We start from the raw sequence: 20,000 nt of genomic DNA on the forward strand, positions 1-20,000 counted from the left end.
ATTTATGTTCAAATATTCTTTATGTAACGAAACCAAACTCCAAATACGCAGTTACAGCCTTTTATCAATTGAATACGGCAGCTTACTCGGGCTTGCACTGGGAGCATATCGCGTTGGCAAAAAGCCCTTTGAAGATATGTTTGTTTTAGATAACTGCCAAATTAAAATCATTATCTATTCATTCGTATGATTTTAATGAACAATTAGGCTGGTTCTAAGTAATCAGTGTGCCCAAACTCTCGTCGAATTGCTAATAATACAAGGTGTTATTTTATGTTCGAAATTAGTATTTGCTTTTTTCATTCAAAATCGCCCATGGAATTCAATTCATTATGAATATACGACAAACAATGATAAATGATTATGGTTGTTAGCAGTTAAATAGTAGTTCGGTTTCTATATATCATTGTTTGTACACTCTGAGAATAGTATCCACACAGGAAACATTGAAAGTGTTCTCCACATCCGGTTGAGACTTTCTCTCTCTCTCTCTCTCTCTCTCTCTCTCTCTCTCTCTCTCTCTCTCTCTCTCTCTCTCTCTCTCTCAATGGTTGTAGTAGTAACGAGAAGTGCAATAAACGTGTTTCGTACATGTGAGAACCGTTTTTCTTTCTTTTCAAATATTCGCACTTCAACTGGGTTAGGTCAATTATCGCTTGCACGTGACCGAAACTGAGGTTGTCACGCCTGGGCTTAGTTTTCACGTGTTTTTCATATGTTCGACTGTCGTAGGTCAGTGGTAGAGAACAGGGCGCCCTTTTACAAGGTCCGTGGGTCATGCCTGCTGTTATTCAGTCGGTCCTGCAGTTAAGAGGTACCAGCATCAGCTAGGATAAAGAGGATTTCTAGCTTTCTTACGCCAACCCTTTAATATATATATATATATATATTATATATATATATATATATATATATATATATATAAATCAAGCTCGAAAAAAAAACAAAGAAACAGGAAAAGAAGTTGAAGGAAGGTGGGTATGAATTGGGTTTGTAAGTCCTGTTATCAACCTATGTGTGTGAGCCTATTAAGTAGGTATTCTATAGTAGGCCTAATTCCTCCACGTGTTTACTACTGGTTTGCTTTATTGCATTTAGTTCCTCCCAAAATCATAACTTTGCTATAACCCCCCATAATGACTGTAAGTTGGTTACGCAGGCCAGTACAACCTCTACATGGCAGTAGGTTTATTCCATGAGCCTACTAGCAACTCTGTGGGAACTACAACATCCGTCCCACAAAGGCTGCTGAGTATGGTGTGAAATACTTTTGCAATAATGGTAACCGTCTCCAACGTTATTACATCAGCCTGTAACCACAAGCACTATCTTAATTATTATATATTATTATTATTTTTCATCATTAGCAACACTTTAGTCGTTGTTCTGATAGGGAGACTTTTGAAGCCATTGTTGCTGCTGGCGCCGTTGCTGATAACAGTGAACATCATTTCCGGTGTGATGTGAACTGGCTTCAAGATAAATCTCTCTCTCTCTCTCTCTCTCTCTCTCTCTCTCTCTCTCTCTCTCTCTCTCACATGTTGCTGGGTATGGTAACTGTTTATATCTCTTTTTCTTGTTGCTGATACGTTAGAAGTCTCTCTCTTATGATATTGTGGCGATAGTTATTCTTTTCTTGCTTTTTGTATCTCTCTCTCTCTCTCTCTCTCTCTCTCTCTCTCTCTCTCTCTCTCTCTCTACATGTCGTTTCATTAGTGAAATTTGTGTATGGTTTGTGTTGCAAAGACGCCTTTTTGCGTATCTTCTGAGCTATCGTAGTATTTTTTAAACAATGCCATACATCTCCAAATGTATCTTTCCAGTTCCAATGAGCAAATTATATATTATTTAGGGTAAGTTTTAGGTAACAGACCAATCATATTGGGCAACTTTTGAGTTGCCTCTATTGTTAAATGCAGTGGACATTTTTTCTATTGTACTGGGTAGTTTTTTTTATATCATATGCAGGGTATTTGTGAAATGCGTTATCTCAATATTTTCATTAGTGCTTATATTACATCAGGTATTTCATGTACTGTAAATTGCATTAGGGATTTCATGTATTGCTTTGACATCTTATAAAAATTACATTGGGAATTTCTTCCGAACTGTAATATGTCTGTCACTTTTACTGTACTTCTGAAAATCCGATCATTTACATTGGCTATTTCTGACATTGTCGAGAGCATCGTTTGAAATAAATGAGGCCCTTCAGGAATGGCATAGTATGCGTTTCAAAACGTAATTTGCCAATTCCAGCCCGGCGCGAGTGTTTTATGAATGACAGTCGCTGCTTCATCCAGCTGGATGGGTATCCTTTAAATAATATTCCATTAATTACGTTGGGCACCTTTAATTTCTGCTTGAATTTGACGCAAGCATCGGCTGTATCATGACTATTGAAGTAAATTAAGAATTGTAGATACATCGGCCACTTTGTTGGGTGCATGTGAAGCATATGGATTGTTCCATGCGTTGAAAGGATGGTTGGGATGGAATGGCAGCTTTTTTTTTTTTTCTTAAATGGTTAGGAAACAAGACAGGCATTGCTGCACTAAACAGTCGTTGCTTAAGAAGAAAAGCGAATGTTAATTATGTTCCCTTCTTCGGTGAAAACAAGGTTACTCCCTTTTTAAAGAATTTTGTCAAGGCATGTCTATGCATATGTGTTCATGCAGTTGTTAGTCTATAGGCCAATTTCTTGTGATACCATGTGATAACGGCCAACGTACAGTGCATCAAGAAGTTATGATTTCTCACATGATGTCTTGTATTTATACTTACACACACACACACACACACACACACACACACACACACACACACACACACACACACACATATATATATATATATATATATATATATATATATATATATATATATATATTCATTCATTTATATTTATTTTCAGTTTGAAGGTATGGACAGTGTATACTTCACATAAATTTTAATCCGCTCATGTATTGCTATACATGTTGTATATTGAGAGCCAGATGCTAACCAAAAGATTATAACCTTAGCAACGCGTATGAGTTTGTAAAAACTTATATAATATGATTTTTTTTGGGGGGGCGATATTCTTGTTTATTACTTTTAATCGTTCATTCTTATCTCTTTTGCTGCAAGATACGGCAAATTGGTTTGTGTCCTCCCCCGACTGGTTATCTTCGAATGTACTTAACCATTGACGTCAAGAGTGGATGAAGTGGTTGTTAATTTGCCTTGCCGAAGCGTTCGTGCCACTGTGACTGTGTGTGTGCATACGCAAGTATGTATACACGCGTGCATGCTTTAATGGAGCAAGACTATAGGGATTTTCCTTCAGAAGAACGGTGAAACAAAAGTCTTGAATTAATAAGCATAAAAGTTCAAGTATAACTTAAGTGCCAAGATAAAAAATCTCGACAAAATATAAGGAAGCGATCCATTACATACACACACACACACACACACACACACACACACACACACACACACACACACACACACACACATATATATATATATATATATATATATATATATATATATATATATATATATATGATTATATTTACATTAGTATTTATGATTATTTTCCGTTGATGTTTTCTCAGATGTAACCTTAAATCGGATCTTAATTCCTTACTGTAGGTAAATTCTTCGGATGACCGAAGATCAGGTCTTAATTCCCCACTGTGGGTAAATAAGTGCTCCGTTTTTTTCAAACTGGCCCCTGTATCGAGTCTTGACCCTCTCAGTGGAAGGATGAGGCTTGGCGCTGAATCAAGAGATATTTATATTTGTACCGCGTAAATACGAAGTCGCTTGGAGGGAAGTTTGACCTTGGTTGACCTCATTCTTTGGCCTGATTCTGCTTTTGCCTCGGGATGTCAAGAATCAGATTGCCAGGATTAAATGAAAGGAAGACAGAATATTATAAGAAGCAACTTCCAAAGAAATAATTGAGATGTTTAACTAGATACATTGGATACGGACCAAAGAAATACTTTTGATGTTTAATTCGATACTGTGGACACGCACTCCTGTGGGCACCAGCAAATCTGGGAGACCCAGACCAAGATCCAAAGAAAAGGTTAAGTTAGGTTTTCTTTGAACCTTGATCCAGACCTTCATGGATTAGAGCTAGGAGGCAGATGGGTGCAGATGAGTGGAGCTCAGAAAAGACAAGAGTGTCTGACTTTCACAGAGGCCCTTTGCGTCGTACGGCATTGGGGATGGTGATGATAGGTAAATATTTTACACCTTTAAAACATATGTAAACTTCATGTATAAAAAAGATATGAATACTGTACATAGGCTATGCTTTGTCGTGACTGTATGTTAACATACACAAAAGAAACGTTACTGTGTCGTTATATATATATATATATATATATATATATATATATATATATATATATATATATATATATATATATATATATATATATATATATATGTATGACAAAGGAAACGTTCCTGTGTCATTATATATATGTATATATATACATACATACATACATATATACACATACATACACACACATACACATTGTTTCTTGAACACTTTGGTACAGTGATGGTAATGTGTAGCCTAGTTGTTTTTCAAGCCTTCGAATATATGTTTAATTAAACCCAATTTCATCATCATTTTTTGTGATGAAGCTCCAGTTTTAGAGTTTCATCTGAATATAAGTTACAAGAGAGACTGCGCTTCAGACTTGAAATACCGTTTAACCAACACACACTCACATGGGGAACAGAAATAAATTGCTGACTCACATCAGGATCGAACCCAGGTCTTTCAATTGAAAGGCAAGGGCGCTGACTTGTATGGCCTAGTGGCCAGCGCGTTTGCCTTTTCAGTTGAAGGACCTGGGTTGGATCCTGATGCGAGTCAGAAATTTATTGATAACAGTAATAATAATGAAAGAATGAAAGCGAGATCGAGAGAGGAGTTGTGATATCTGATAAACCCTAAAAATTTGGGGTTAGTCGAGAGAAAAAGGGGATGGGGGAAATGGGTATAAGAGGGATGGCTTGTGTTTCGAACGAAGGTATTTAACTACTTGGAACAAAATAGGTTCATGTTAAGCTCTGCTGGGCGTTGAACGGAACACCCCCCATCCGTGCGATTTGGTGTGGGAATTTAATAAGATTTCACTTCTCATCGATCGACTGTTATTTCTATGTATTTCCTCCCTCCCCACCCCAACTCCCATTCCAGGTGCAATTTGTTGCTAACGAAAAAAATTTGTCTTTGGTTGTTACTGATCTGTTTGTTATTTTTTGAATTTTTCTGAATTTTATTGTACCGTCCGGAAAATATTTATAGTTGCCAGGATTCTAAGATATTTTTATATTTGGCTTTTTACATGCAATAATATTTATGGATTACAATATATATAATATATATATATATATATATATATATATATATATATATATATATAATTATTTTGGGTTTTAAGATATTTGGGCGAAGTCCGTAAGATAAGTCGAGCCTCAGAGATATGGGTTTTAAGAAATTTGGGTAAAGTCCGTATAAGATACGTCGAGCCTCAGAGATATAAAGGGTATTTTTTTTTTATCCCAGTGGATTAAAACTACGTCGTTACTTGAAGGTAGTTGGCCTCAAGTTATCTTTCGTTATAGGCACACTACCTTTTCCTACTCGAGTTCAGCGTTGACCTCAGAGTGGTCAGGTCTGAGGGTATTTCCCTCCTGGGTACTTGTCAACTTTTTTTGTCTCTGGTCTGTACGTTATTCTGCTTTGTCGTCTTGTCTGTAAGTTGGTTTGTTTATTTTTTCCTTTTTTTTTTTAAATTTTCTATAGTGTATCATATACTCGAGAGGTGGTAGTTCACCCGTTCGAGCCTTCCCGCGGAGCTCTCTTCCGTCCGAGATTGTAACTGTCCTCTGTTTTAGAATCTCTGCAATAATGTGTAATTCTCTGGCGATCTCGCTTTGTCGCTGTTGTGTGTCACCTGCTCTTGCTTCTTTGTTGTTTGTGTTAGCTTTTGCTTTTTGTTATTTTGTGGTCTCGGCCCAGCACATTGTTTTCTTTGTTATTTCCAGCACCTGTTTTTGAAAGTCGCTTAAGTAAATTAATATTATTCTAGAGTTGAGTTAAAGCTTGACTATTGTTGCAGTTTAGTAAGTTCTGTTGAGACAGGCGACCCTGTAGGCTATATTAATCTGATATTCTTATACACTTTTTCAATGGATAGTGGTTTATAGGAAGATTATATTAAATTAAGAATAAAGTACTCGAAAGATTGCACTGTTTTAGTAGCATTTTATTGAAATTTTAATGGTGTCCCAGACTAAAGATTAGTTTCATTATGAAATATGTCTTATACGCTGCCACTAGGATTAAACTCTTGATTCATTTTACTGAAGTTCAAAGCGTTTTATTGGCCGCGTATTTTATATACAATATTACTTTTACCGGATTTTTCCCACTAGAGTGAGATTATTACGAATTTGGGACAATTCGTATGGCTTAAACAAAAGTTGTTTGCAGTTTTGCCTGTTAGTAAGCATCGTTTATATTCATTGACCAGAAAGTAAATGCTGTTAAAAATTTTGCATCAATTTAATGTCGTTTCTACTGACATAACTGTATGCAGTTGGAGAATTTAATTGATATACCTTCTGTTACAAAGAAGTAACTGCCGATAATTCGATAGTATCAAGCAGCAACGACTTAACGGTTCTGGGCAAGCCGTTGTTAAAACAGTATTTTGCTTTTCTTTTCCCGTGTACCGTCAGTCAAGCAAAATCGTGTTTGAAGTATATACAGTATTTGTTGTTTAGGGCCTGACCAGTAGTATTCTCTGTCTGTTAATGGTGATCGTTAAAACCGTTTTGTTTTCTTCCTGTTAAAAGTCATGTTTGTCACGCCATACACGAATTTGAAGATTATTAGCCTATTAAGGGATTCAGCATTTATCAGGCTCTTCAGAGTTAACGATTAAAATTAAAGAAAAATTCTTACATTTTAAGTGATGTGGAAAATCCACGTGTTATTTGCAGTTTTTTTCATGAAATATTCAGACAGGTTAAATGTTTCTTCTTGGAAATATTGTAGGTTAACTATATGTTTTTTTTTTTTAGAAACTACTGATAAGGGTTAAAATGGTTTTTTACATCAATGTTAACGTTAGTTCCCTTGTTAATAGGTTGTAGAACCATTTCTGGAAAAAATCTCAGAATATTTTCTGCGTTTTGAACTCCACTTTGAAATTCCCTACTAGGTTAATTTGAGTTCTTTTGTTATTAGATTAGGGAAGTCTGTCGGAAAACCTATTTTTTAAGACATTGTGTGCTTGTTTTGAACTCCTTCCTGAAATTCTGAATTTCCCTTCAGTGCCGGATGCCTAATTCTGACCACGAAGAACAACGTCAGCATCAGCAGAATTCTCAGAAGCAGCATCCAATCCAGAGCAAGATGATGATGATGCCCCGTGCCCAGTCTCACCCGACGGACGTGCCGTCCCGTCCCTACGCTTACGGGATGCACATGCCCTCCTATCCTTCCCGACGTGCCATGGGCGTCAGATCGGGCAGCGTGTCTTCCGGCGGAAGGAGCCACCTCTCGTCAGAGTCCTCCATTAGCTCTGACATTTCCTCGAACTCCTCCTCGTCCTCCTCCTCCTCCGCATCTTCCTCGCCGACTCCTGACTCCTGCGACGTCGTCCACACGAAGCCCTCCAGCTTCAGGAACTGGTGGTGCAGTAGCTGTCGGAGGCCCCGGGAGGAGTGCGAGTGCCTCTGCGCCATTTCCTAGAGGACACCGAAAGTGGTGGCGATGGTTTGGCCTTCGAAGTATTTTTATAGTGTCAGATGATGATGAACACTAGTGAGAGAAGAATGATGAGATGTGGCCAGTTCGGTGCATCAGGGCAGTGGGAGATTTCAATGAGGAACTGCTTCTCGTAGCCTTTGTTGAGTATTCACAGAACTTATGGCTTCCGATGGGAAGTATTGGAGAAAAACAAAAAATGTGTTCGTTTCATGATTTAATATCGCCTGGGAATATTTGTGAGGTAGAGAAACCTTTGGTAACAGCAGCATCTATATTTTTATATATATCTACAGGTGCTACCTTTGGTGCTCTTGATAATTTTATGTATACGCCTGAAGTATAATCTTTGAAATGATACCCAACAAATATTTGCATCTCATGTTAGAAGAGTATGGATCTAGGGATTTGCTTTTTCTTAATGACTGTGACGTCACAGTTATAGCTTTGAAACCGTATGGGTCTAAAGATTTGTGCTTCGATGATTGTGACGTCATAGTTACAATTTGTTTCCAGGAAATTCAGGCGCTCTCTTGTACATAGGATGGGGCAGATTGAAGTGTACCAACGCCCCATCCATGGTAGGGTTAGAATTAAGTGTGTATGCGCCTTCTCAACGTGATTTGTGGTTTGACCGTTGCTATAAAGGACCAAACAGATCTGACAATGCATTTTCTCAAGTTTTAATGAGACTGTGATACACTCATTGCTGTTTCTTTTTTTTTAATTTTCACTTGTGTGAATGTCAGTCTTGGTTGCATGGAAGTATTTTAAAAATTCAGTCGATGAACAGTTTGGGTAGAATTGTTTACTGTACTTAATTTTTTTTTGCTCAATTTGATCTGTGGTTGAGACTTTTTATATATACAACATGATTCTTGCAATATGGAAATACTGTTGAATGAGTTCTCTATAGTCCTTGATTCGAGAATTAAGAGATTGAAAACAGCCCAGTAGAAAGTTTGCATTTTGTAATTTACCCATTGCAAGTAACTGTTCAATCCAGTGACTTCTGTTGTTTTTGATGTAGGCCGTAACAGGTCTTGAGGGGTTTTAACATGACTGACACCTGTCATAGTGAAGGCTATGGAACTTTAACGTGATACGTGTGGGTTATGTTAAAAGTGATGTTCCTTCACCTGACAGTTACCTAAACGAAAGGGGTTTAGGAGGTATCCACAGAAGAAGTGAAGAACGTCTTCATGGGGATGGGTTTTGCAGAGGCGACGCTTAATGGTGCATCGTTAGCACGAAGTCAAAAGGAAATATATATATAGAAGCCAGAGACCGGATACTTTAATGTACAGCGTCTAATGTTTGGCAGTAAATCTGCTGTCAAAGTGACGACATTGAGGCAGCTCTGACAGCTAATACCTCCCCTTTATTTTTCCACTGTAACGATGTATCAAACAAATAGATTTAACGTTCCAGAAGAACGCAGTGAAACGAAGGTTGTCTTCTGTGTCTTTTGCTGTTAACTGGTTTCTGCCTAGAAGCACTTGAAGTGGATGGCGCTCACTGAAATGTAGTAGGGCGAAATGTGTACTGGTATATCTGCAAGCACTTAGCGGACTGTGCTGGGATCACTACCATATAAATCAATCGTAGACAAGCGTGATTGCATCATTGATTTTTTTTAAGCTAGAATGTGTTGATGTTCAGTCAAGGCACAGAGTGAATTGCAAGTTACTTTAGTACTGGTACTGCTTATGGTATTTTGTGGACGTTTGTACTTGTTCATACTAAAGTATGTAATTTTACATGTACTCGTACAATTATATGACTGAGATTCATATTTGCAAGTATTTCACTGACGTAGCGTTCTTACAGCAAGAATTTTTACAGTTGGCAAAAATGTGTACATGTACATGTACTGCACATTTCCAGTAGCAATGTGCACATAAATCCATGAGGTACACGTGTCAGAGCATGTGCTGGTGCAACAAGTACTTGACAGCATTGCCCTTGTGTATACCTTGACTGATGGTGTGAAATGAATCAACCTGATCTTTGAAAAGCACGATGACGTAGCTTGTAGTCTGTGTTATGGAACAAAAAAAAAAGTGATAAAGCTTACATATTCCAGTATTTATATTATTCATGTTACTTCACCACATTTATGCGCACTAGTTTGTTAAATATTTAACATTCCATCTCTTCATCTCGAATTTAATCGTTTGCAACGTATACCGTTCATAAAACTGCAGTGATTATATGTTACATATGATTTACAGTTATAGGTCTAATAGTTGTGTAATATTAAACCAAATACATTCATTTAATGTACAACAAGTGAGAAGTGATTTTTTTTATAAACTTGGTTGATGACTAATATTTTTTGTAGCTACGAGGTAGGAATTAATTTCGACCGTAAATTGATTTTTTTACTTTGACTTATTGAGTCTGACCAATTATCACTATCAGTATTTGTAGGATTACCTTAAGTGCCAGTAATTGCTGTACTTTAAATGGAAAAAATATTTTATATTTTGATTGTAGAAAAATATGAGCAAGACTCAACGACAATAAACCGTTGTATTCCATTGTAGTGGTAATGTATTTTTTTCATTGTATTAATAGATTTGATGTGCCACCAAATGTGAGCGTGATAACTTTATTTTAATGTTATACAGAGTGATGTTGACAAACACCTTGTATAATTTTTCAATAAAATTAAATATCGAAATCATTGTTATTAATCCTTTGTATTTTTATATTTACAACTGTAAACTATAAGAAGTTGATTTTTGGGTCTTCCTTCGTGTCCATATTTGAATTCAGTGCGTTTTTGCCTGATGCAATGACAATTCATATTGAAGCCACTTTTAATCTGCATTATTGCAAAACTCAGCAACTTTCCTATTAAAGTAATTGTTTTGGGACGGAGCTCAGTAAGACACTTTAACTGATAATCGGCGTGTAATAAAATATCATTTACTGCTGCTTGTCTTGTGGAAGGCAGCTCAGGAAATTTGTGCTTGTGTTTTGAGTTGATCTGCGAAAGAGCCATGAAGTACTGTTGTCCATTCGTAATTACGATTTTACTGGCATATGTGGCGTATTATATACTCCCTTCGGCCCCAAGCTGTAGCCTCTTTCATTCCTTTTAATGTCCCTCCGTTCATAGTCTCTTTCCTCCATCTTCCTTTCCACACTCTCCTAATAATGGTTTCATAGTATAACCGCGAGGTTTTACTCCTGTTAAACCTTTCAAACCCTTGTACTCTCAATTTCCCTTTCAGCGCTGAATGACCTTGTAGGTCCCAGTGCTTGGTGTCTGGCCTAAATTTTATATTCTATTCTAATGTTTGCAGTTAATAAGTAATACTAATAAAAAAATAATGAATAAACTGTAGGAAACGGTTGAGAAATGAATGCGAATCTTAGTGATTTAATGGTCAAGGCATGTCCAACTCTCTCTCTCTCTCTCTCTCTCTCTCTCTCTCTCTCTCTCTCTCTCTCTCTCTCTCTTTTTTACGAGATCCACATTATCAGCCAGGGTTTGTTGCTGGTTGCTTGTTAATGATTTTTTCTCTCGAGTGAATTTTGTCCTCAAGGCGTATGTGAAGTTAGTTCTACGAAAGCGAGAGTCGAACTGGTGCTTAGTAACAAGGGCTTCAATTATCGGCCAAGTACGACATGGCTCTCCTGGCCATGACTTCGTGGCCTTTCTAGTTCTTTATGTCATCTGTTTATTTATTTAGAGGTCAAGGAATACAGATTAAACAACGAACTCAAATGTTTAGTTCGGTTACTTTGATGTAATACGTGGGAGTACATTTTGTTACATTTTAAGATGCTTGCAAATGCCTGAGGTTTCATGCGCAGATTCGTACAGTTTGTACACGTTTGTGCAATATTATACATACATACGCAAACATACACACACACATATATATATATATATATATATATATATATATATATATATATATGGCTGGGGAGTTAAACAGTGGACCTAGCGACGCGACGCACTGGCCACATGCCATAGGCATTGGGACCTGTCCCCCAACTGGCTGTCGGCCTGAGAAACAAGATCAGCGCCTGCCCTATGAGCCTACAGAGGCCCAGAAGGACTTTAACTTACTACATATACACACAAACTAGTGTTAGACTTCAATAATAAGGAATGGTTTTGATTCCAAATTCTTCACTTTCCATAGCACAAGCTTTCGAAGCGTCACCAGGTACCTGGCGGAGAAGACTGCGTGTCTTCGAAAGCTTGGACTATACTAATGAATGAATCTGGAATCTAAACCATCCTGTCTTATTGAAGCCTAGCAATAATATGAATTTATATACTATATATACACAGTAAAGTTGTGCTATTGGCTAATATATATTTATATATATATATATATATATATATATATATATATATATATATATATATATATATATATATATATAACGATGTATTAATGATGTTTCTCCAGTCACCTATGTGCCGAACATCGGGTTTCTCGCAGGTAAGTTTTCGTAATTTGCAAAGAAAAATAATTTCTTGGCATCCTCAGTTCACTCTTGTCCCGTCTGTTTGTTTTTCTCGACTTAACGGGACGTCATATCAAACGATAAATGGTCTGGTTGCCTTGAGGAGTATGTTTGTGTTGTTTATGCTTGGCTGTCACTCGCACTTCGGACATTGTTGAACCCTTTGAAGGACTTTTTATCAGGCTATTGACGTCAATGAGTGTAGACAGAGTCCGTGTACGATTTTCTGCATTTTCTTAAACATAAATAAAGAGATTAATGAAGTTGGATTAATAAGAGATTAATGAGGCTGCACTTTTTTAGTTTATAAAACGGAGAGGCCGAGGGACAGATGTTGATCTAGACCAGGAAGGAAGAAAAATTTGAAAGGATGGGAGGAGTGGGGGCGGGGGGCGGTGTTGGGGTGAGAAAAATAAGTTTGACTTCACTCATATAGGAAGGATTGATACCAAAGTCAGGGGAAACAGAACTCCTGAAATTATTGTTCCGACTCTACTTCTTAAATATGCAGAAGTTTTCGTTCACCAAAGCAGTGAACCTCTTCCGGCGGCATTTTCCCGAGATGTAACCGAGTACCGAGACCTTTCCCTGTAAAAAGCGGGACGCCATAACTTAAACACTAACCACAGAATTTTCTTGAAAATAATCCCATTATGTTTCCCACACGCAAATTCTCACCATAAATAATATCTACTCTAACCTAACCCAACCTAACCTAACCCAGGGGCATGGCAACAGAACTGGGGCTGGTGCAATACTAGCATGCATCTCAGGAATTTGCCTCCTGGTGAAGAGGCGTGGTGAGGTGGACGAAAGATTTTCAATTCTTAACAGAAATTTACTTCACAAGACAAAATCATGGATGTTTTACCTTCAGAATTTTATCATGTATTTGTGATTCCTGGCGTACCGGTTTTACAATGTTTATTACAAATCCATACTTAAATCTAATAAAACAGAACTTGATTGTCAGTCTGTACTTACATGAGACGCGACATCAATAACGGTCATTGACGCTGGAAGCAAATAAATGGTGCAAAGTCCACAGTCCATGACAGCACCTGTAAGATAGAAGGTTCTGTTTTTATTAGAGTCGTCATATAAAATCCACGGGGATTTTTTCCCTCTCAGGTGCCGTAGCACCTTTCAGGTAACCCCTTCGCTCGTTTACTTTTGTAGAGATGAGGGTTGCTTGTGTTCCCAAGCTCTGGAATCCCCAACCCCCATTCTGGTTTTGCTTGTATTTTACCTGCATTTCGATTTTGTCGTCCCACTTAATTTTTTGTAGGGAAGTTAGGTCACTGAGTTACCCACAACCACCTCCTTTGGTCTTTTCACCAAAATGGAAGCTTGAATTTCAAGTCAATGGCCCCTGTGGGCTTGTACCATATGAATAGGCTTCTCATCTTCTGAACAATAATAATAACTGTACGTTGGCGTTGAAAGCAATGTTTAAAATGAGTTTGTGTTATAGAGAGAGAGAGAGAGAGAGAGAGAGAGAGAGAGACAGTCGGGTTATTAGTTTGTGTCTCAGTTTGGAAGTGATTTGTCTGTTTTCTTCAAAATGATCAAGACTTCGTATGGAACTTGACTAAAAGGCAGTTATGGCAACTTGCAAGGTACATTAAGACAGTTATGGCAACTTGCAAGGTAAATATAGGCAGTTGGGTACCTTGCAAAGGAAAATTAAGGCAGTTATGGTAGCTTGCAAGGTAAATTAAGGCAGTTATGGCAACTTGCAAGGTAAATGTGGGCAGTTAGGGTACCTTGCAAAGGAAAATTAAGTCAGTTAAGGTAACCTGCCAAGTAAATTAAGGCAGTTATGGCAACTTGCAAGGTAAATATGGGCAGTTAGGGTACCTTGCAAAGGAAAATTAAGGCAGTTATGGTAACTTGCAAGGTAAATTAAGGCAGTTATGGCAACTTGCAAGGTAAACATGGGCAGTTAGGTACCTTGCAAAGGAAAATTAGGGCAGATAGGGTACCTTGCAAAGGAAAATTAAGGCAGTTATGGTAACTTGCAAGGTAAATTAAGGCAGTTATGGCAACTTGCAAGGTAAATATGGGCACTTAGGGTGCCTTGCAAAGGAAAATTAAGGCAGTTAGGGCAGCTTGCAAGGTAAATATGGGCAGTTAGGGTACCTTGCAAAGGAAAATTAAGGCAGTTATGGGAACTTGCAAGGTAAATATGGGCAGTTAGAGTACCTTGCAAAGGAAAATTAAGGTAGTTATGGCAACTTGCAAGGTAAGTATGGGCAGTAAGGGTACCTTGCAAAGGAAAATTAAGGCTGTTAGGGCAACTTGCAAGGTAAATTAAGGCAGTTATGGCTGCTTGCACGATAAATGTAGGGCAGTTAGGGTACCTTGCAAAGGAAAATTAAGGCAGTTAGGGTAACTTGCAAGGTAAATTGACACATAACAGCATCTCTTTCTGTTATGCTTTTATGTGTGAATTTACCGTACCAGTTACCCTAATTCCTTTTTCAGTTCCATGTGAAGTCTTGGTCACTGTATTATTATTATTATTATTATTATTATTATTATTATTATTATTATTATTATTATTATTATTATTATTATTATTCAGAAGATTAACCCTGTTCACATGGAACAAGCCCATAGGGACCATTGACTTGAAATACAAGCTTCCAAAGAATATGGTGCTCATTAGGAAGTAAGAGGAAGAAAAGGTGAAATGCAGAAAGAAGAAATCTCATTAATTGAAAAGAAAAAATAAATTAATAAATAGATAAAAATTTATTGAAATGCAAGGACTTTGAAGAAAACAGACAAACCACTTCCAAATTAAGACACAAACTATGAACACGACGACATTACTTCCACTAGAACCACACCAAATGTGGGACGAGGTCCGAAATGAATGCCATAAAGAACCGTCATTAATTTGAAAGACCTGCAGCATACAAATGTGGCCCTCCTCCTCATGCAGTTCACATTCTAAATTCTGCCGACGCCGCTCACCCTTGCAAGTGAATTTTATTCTGTGTGTCCCGTAGGGGGGTAGTGCCTGCAGTGCACCTCACACAGTTGATTCATAGTGCAACTGCGAGGCTTTCCTCCTGTTACACCTTCAAAACCTTTTACTTTAAATTTCCCTTTCAGCGCTGAATGACCTCATAGGTCCCAGCGCTTGGCCTTTTGGCCTAAATTCCGCATTCCAATTCCAGTTTTGTGTATCTATGGTGAAGCTATCTCGCTCTCTACACAGTTGAAGTAATGAGCAGTGGGTGTTGGCGAACTTAAAATCTGACTGCACGTGAGGTGATATTAGCCATGTCATCAAGTTCAAGTAACCTTTGGCTATACGTCTGGGGAGCTATTAAAATTTACTGTATTAATTTTTAATTGTCTCTGAGGGTGCAACTTATCTAAATTTCTCGGTATTAATGAAAATTGCCGGATAGATTATTCAGTGCATTCGTGAATGAGAGTCGGGGACAGACATACTTGTTGGTGTTCGTGATAATGACTTCAATTTATTTGGTTAACTTGTGCGTGGTGGCTTTCGATATTCATGCACATAAATATTTATGAATGTGACGGGAAAAACTATCTATTAATTTCCGTATAAGTGTAGAGGGTGCACGTACTTGCTGGTATTCATGAAAGCTACCGATCCCCTAGGGGGTTATTGCTGTCAGTGCACCTCACGCGGTGCACTGTAGGCATTACCTAAGATTCTTTGCAGCGTCCGTTCGGCCCTTAGATGCAACCCCTCTCTTTCCCTTTACTGTACCCCAGTTCATATTCTTTCTTCCATCTTACTTTCTGTACACTCCTAACAATGATTTCAGCATCAGTTTCAGCGCTGAATGACTTCATATATCCCAGCACTTGGCCTTTGGCTGAAATTTTATATTCCAGTGAAAGTTACCGAATGTTATTTGTTCATGAGAGACTGGTGGATCCATACCTTACGTATTCATGAAAGTATCCGAAAGTTTATTCACTGATTGTAAAGTATCCGAAAGTTTATTCACTGATTGTAAAGTATCCGAAAGTTTATTCACTGATTGTAAAGTATCCGAAAGTTCATTCACTGATTGTAAAGTATCCGAAAGTTTATTCACTGATTGTAAAGTATCCGAAAGTTTATTCACTGATTATAAAGTATCCGAAAGCTTAATCACTGATTGTAAAGTATCCGAAAGCTTAATCACTGATTGTAAAGTATCCGAAAGTTTAATCACTGATTGTAAAGTATCCGAAAGTTTAATTACTAATTGTAAAGTATATATCCGAAAGTTTATTCACTGATGGTTAAGTATCCGAAAGTTCATTCACTGATTGTAAAGTATCCGAAGGTTTATTCAATGATTGTGCATGAGAGTGAAGGAGCCATGTTCGAAGGTACAGGTAGGTATTAGAGTGACCTTGAATTCGGAACACGCCTTGAGGGTCCCGAGGATGCGATGTCCCATCAACGGTTACGGAAGCAGTGTCTGACCGAAACTGGTACGTAATTGGTTCTGACTGGGGATCATTTTAATTCCCGGCCAGGCTCTGAATTTCAAGTTTAAGATGGATTTTTTTTTTTGCTATTTCTTATTTGCAACTTAGATTTTTCTTTGTAGACATTTCATTTTTTTATTTAGCCATTTAAGACGGTTTATAACTTTAATGTTTTGTGCATTTTTCTGAACCTTTGGTTATAGCTATTATTATTATTATTATTATTATTATTATTATTATTATTATTATTATTATTACCCTGATTGGTAATTATTGGAACTGGAATATAAAGTTTGGGCAAAAGGCCAAACACTGGGACCTATGAGGTCATTCAACGCTGAAAATAAGGAAAGGGTGGAAAGTAAGTTGGAAGAAAGAGAATATGAACTGAGGTACAGTAAAAGGAACAAAAGAGGCTGCAGACATGGGCCGAAGGGGCGCTGCAAAGAACCTCAAGGAATACCTACAGTGCACTGCGTGAGGTGCACTGACAGCCCTACACCCCCCTACGGTGCCGAATGGTAAACAGAATGACTAATAAAAACAATGGAATTAGAACGAGGAAAACTACGCTAAAAATATGAATTTTAGACGACTCTCATATTGATTTGATAATCGCATATTTTCTTTAGTTGTGGACGTTTTACAAGAGACTTTCAAGGACAACTTGACGCAATATTCAGTTCGTTTTACTTTCTCTTTCCCTCCTTTGGTTTCTGAAAACGTGTTTGAGTGTGAAGTAAAATGTATTTATTATAATGAAGAGATAAAATTATGCGGTGAATTACTTTTATAAGGCACACCTGTTGTTGGAGAAGTGTGTTCAGAATGGAACATATTCTTTGAGATGCAACAAGAAACTTACTGGTAAGTAATTTTTGTAAAGGCAAAAATATCTTAATTCGGTTTGTGCTGTGTAGTGACACTTGAAGAATGGATCACCAGCAATTAACATCATGAATAAGTCTGTAGCCCATACTATAGAGAGAGAGAGAGAGAGAGAGAGAGAGATTATCCCAAGTGAATTCAGCGCCTTGCACCCATTCACGTGTTTTCCAAACTCTCTATGCCCTTGAGAAGGTCTTTGCCAAAATCCTGTTTTGTATGGGGACGACCCTTGTCCCACGAGGGACTGACGCCCTCGTTTCCGCGTTGGTATGCGAAACATCGCCAGGGTTAACCTTGAACGCGCCGTAACGCGCATCTGTTGAATTTGCGATTGCAGTGCCGACAACGAAAGAGGAATACTGAATGATTTTCTACATGAGCTTTGTAACTCCTTAAAATTAGGTGTTCATTGAAATGAAATGGACTATAAAACTTAGGTAAAGGGCCAAGCGGTGGGACCGATGACGTCATTCAGCGCCAAAACGGTAATTGACAGCAAAAAGGTTTGAAGGTGTAACAGGAGGAAAACCTCGCGCAGTTACCCTATGAAATATTTGTTAGGAGAGGGTGGAAAGCAAGATGGAAGAAAGAGGTTATGAAAGGAGGCACAGTAAAAGGAATAAAAGGGGTTGAAGTTAGGGGCCGAAGGGACGCTGCAAAGAACCTTCAGTAATTACTAAATTGCACCTCGTGAGGTGCACTGACGGCACTAACCCCCCTATGGGGCATAGGCGTTAATTGAATCTTCAGTTATAATATTTTACCGTCACTGATAAAGTACTTTAATTCGAAGAGAATTGTTGTGATTATTACATGGCTTTGCAAGTGAATCTTTTTTCTGTTTAATGTCCGCTATATAGGCCGTTCCCGTTGAGCGATATTTGCCTTTCAGGATAACAAAAATTACTGGTCTGTTAATAATTACGGTCTGGTTTGAACAATAATTACTGCTTTTTTCCTGAAGCATAATTGTCGTTTCGGTTGAACAAAATCTACCGGTTTTGGCTGAAAAATAATTACAAGAATATTTAATTGTGGTTAAATCTGGGCATTATTTACATCCTCTGTTCCAACATCTGCTTGGTTCCCGTCGGGGTCAGTGTTGTCAGCGTACCTCAGGAGGTACACTGTAGGCATTACTTAATGTGCTTTGCATCGTCCATCCCCCCCTCCCCCGCAGCTTTAACCCCTTTCATTCCTTTTACTGTAACTTCCGTTCATATTCTCCTTCCATCTTTACTTTCCATCCTCTCCAAACAATTGTTTCAACATTATTTTCAACGCTGAATGACCTCATAGGTCCTAGCGATTGGCCTTGGGCCCAAATTTTACATTCCAGTTCCAATTCCAACAACTGACTGGTGCTCCAGTTGAACGCTAATTATTGCTCACGTTCAACACTAATTTCTAGTGAGCACTAATTGCCGCTGCAGCTGAATACTTTTTCTTTAGTTGCACACATTTCTTCAGTTAAAAATCAACTGCACTCTCGTTGCAGGAGGTCGAATCCAGAATCATTTGATGAACTGTACCAAAAATCGAAGTGGTGCACTGTAGGGATTACTTAGGGTTCTTTGCAGCGTGCCTTCGGCCCCTGGCTGAAACCCCTTTCATTCCTTTTACTATACCTCCGTTTGTATTCTCTTTCTTCCATCCTGCTTCCCATCCTCTCCTAACAATTTGATTCATAGTGCAACTGCGATGTTTTCCTCCTGATAAACCTTGCAAATCTTTGTTCTGTCAATTTCCGTTTAAGCGCTGAGTGAACTCAAAGGTCCCAGCGCTTGGCCTAAATTCTATACTCTCTCTATCTATCTAATGAAAGGAATACGGCACACATACTCTTTATACTGTATCGGAATTAGTTGCCTACCTGTTGCTACAGGTGTTAAGCCAATTATAAATGAGGTTTAATATCGGGAATATGCTGTCTCGTCGTTAGTCAGCTGTTTCTTGTTGCTTGGCACGGAACTTTATCAAGCTGTCTGATGTTTAGAAATGATCGCTTAGTCCGGCGTCAATGACTTTTGATGTCACGATGTCAGAGAACCGTGAATGAATCAGTCAGTCAATCAAATGACTGCATAGCTCGATCATCTGTTATGTCGGTCGGTCTTGTGAAGACGTTTCCCAAGGTATTAGTGCAGCTCATGCGGTGCACTGTAGGCGTAACTTAAGGTTCTCTGCAGCGTCCCTTCATCCCCTAGCTGCAACCCCTCTCATTCCTTTTATTGTACCTCCCTTCATATTCTTTCTTCCATCTGCAGCTGCGAGGTTTTCCTCCTGTTACAACTGTAAAATCTTTTTACTGTACATTTCCGTTTCAGCGCTGAATGACCTCATAGGTCCCAGC

The 20,000-nt window shown here is 38.1% G+C and overlaps 1 protein-coding gene and 1 long non-coding RNA gene across 2 annotated transcripts in view; both read left to right on the forward strand.

The window, feature by feature from the left end:
* Positions 1-20,000, forward strand: part of LOC136851325 (retinoid-inducible serine carboxypeptidase-like) — a 95,541-nt gene that overhangs the window by 1,839 nt on the left and 73,702 nt on the right. The window lies entirely within an intron of this gene.
* On the forward strand, positions 5,656-10,478 carry LOC136851326 (uncharacterized). Its single transcript, XR_010856841.1, has 2 exons — positions 5,656-5,772; positions 7,358-10,478. It is a non-coding gene; the product is annotated as an uncharacterized lncRNA (long non-coding RNA).

This window comes from Macrobrachium rosenbergii, chromosome 23 (assembly GCF_040412425.1).
Source record: "Macrobrachium rosenbergii isolate ZJJX-2024 chromosome 23, ASM4041242v1, whole genome shotgun sequence".
Lineage (NCBI taxonomy): Eukaryota > Metazoa > Arthropoda > Malacostraca > Decapoda > Palaemonidae > Macrobrachium > Macrobrachium rosenbergii.